General features: G+C 38.2%; 1 protein-coding gene across 1 annotated transcript in view; it reads left to right on the top strand.

Annotated features, from left to right (window-relative positions):
• VIT (vitrin) overlaps positions 1 to 1972 on the top strand; it is a 614318-nt gene that overhangs the window by 256309 nt on the left and 356037 nt on the right. The window lies entirely within an intron of this gene.

The raw sequence follows: 1972 nt of genomic DNA, 5'->3' as shown, positions 1-1972 counted from the left end.
AGGATGCCCACTGTCACCACTTCTATTTAATATTGTACTAGAAGTGCTTGTTAGGGCAATATGACAAGAGAAGGATATAAAAGACATCCAGAGTAGTAAAGAGATGGTTAAACTGTTGCTAAATGCAGATGATATGATAGTATACACATAAAACCCCAAGGACTAAACAAAAAAAAAAACAAAACCAAAACACAAAAAACTGTTAGAGTTAATAGGCCAAATTAGTAGAGTGGCAGGATATAAGATCAATATCCAAAAATCAGCAGGATTTCTCTACAGTAAAGAAAAGAACTCAGAGAAGGAAATCAAGAAAACAATCACCATTTAAAACTGCGGACCACAAATTGAGATACTTGGAAGTGAACCTAACTAGAGACACAAAAGCCTTATACAAATAAAAATTACAGAGCGTTTCTGCAAGACACAATAAAAGACCTAAAGAAATGGAAAGGTGTGCCCTGTGTATGGATAGGAAGACTCAATATAGTAAAAAGGACAATCCTATCAAAAGCAATCTACATGTTCAATGCAATCCCAATCCAGACACCAAATTCATTTTCAAGGAGATTGAAAGAGAAATTGTCACATTTATTTGGAGAGGCAAGAGACCCTGAATAAGCAAAACACTTCTGAGAATCAAAAATGAGATTGGAGGCATAGCACTCCCTGACCTCAAAACCTACACAGCAGTAGTAACCAAAACAGCCTGGTACTGGTACAATGACAGGCAAATCAACCAATGGAACAGAATTGAGAACCCAGAAATAGATCCAGCTATCTATGTATGGCCAACTGATATTCAACAAGGAAATCAAAGCTATCACATGGGGAAATAACAACAAATGGTGCTGGTAAAACTGGATTTTGCCCTCAGAAAGCTGAAACAGGATCCATATCTCACAGCATACACAAAAATCAACTCAATGTGGATCAGAGACCTGGGAGCAAAGCCCAAAACCATAACATCCAGAACAGACAAACTGGGTTCAAGCTTTGTAGCTCTAGTCCAAGGTATGAAGAGACTGCCGAATACAGCCAGAAATGCACAATCTGAAGAGGATAAAATGGATGAATGGGTCCTTCTAAAGATTAAATCCATATGTGCATCAAAACCTTTTTCCAACAGAGTGAAAAGGAAACCTACCTACTGGGAACAAACATTTGGTAATACTCTCTCAGACCAGTCTCATAATAAAAATTTACAGAATACTCCTGGACCTCCACAAGAAAAAGACTGATAACCCAATTACAAAATGGGGAAAAGATATGGAAAGAATTTTCACAGAGGAAGATATTCAAATGGCCAACAGACACATGAAGAAATGCTCAAAATCACTGGCAATAAGAGAGACACAAGTCAAAACCACAGTGAGGTACCATCTCACTTCAGTAGCAGTGAAAAGTTTAAAAGCACAACAAGATACAAATGTTGGAGAGGATGTGGTGAGATAGGAACTCTTAAACATTACTGGTGGGATTGTACAGTGGTACAACCATTCTGGAAGGCAGTTTGGTGCTGAACATAGAAATTCCATAAGACCCAGCTATTCCACTACTTGAAATATATCTGAAAAAATAAGAACTGAGGCACAAATGGAGACTGTACACCAATGTTCATAGCAGCATTTGTCACCATCACAAGACGTCCAAGCACAAACAAATAGATTGAGAAATTATGGTACATTCACACAATGGAATACTATGCAACATTGTGGAGCAGTACATTTTGTAAATTAATACCTAACTTGGGGGGAGGGGCTGGAGAGTATTATGCTGAGTGAACTAAATCAGTCCCTCAAGGACAAATATCATATAAAACTATTACTGTAGAACGAGTATAAGGATCTAAGGGGTGGGGGAGGGTGGAAGTTGAGGGATGAGAATGTGCAAGGGGCAGGGGGATGCTAATCATGAGTTTGTAAAATTTAATGGTGGAGGTGATGGAAATTGGAAGAATCTGTTTTGGAAAAAA

This window comes from Elephantulus edwardii, unplaced genomic scaffold, assembly GCF_000299155.1.
Source record: "Elephantulus edwardii isolate Elephantulus edwardi_28Jun2011 unplaced genomic scaffold, EleEdw1.0 scaffold00019, whole genome shotgun sequence".
Taxonomy (NCBI): Eukaryota; Metazoa; Chordata; class Mammalia; order Macroscelidea; family Macroscelididae; genus Elephantulus; species Elephantulus edwardii.
Note: the sequence above shows the minus strand (reverse complement) of the source record. Positions and strands in the feature narration are given on the sequence as shown.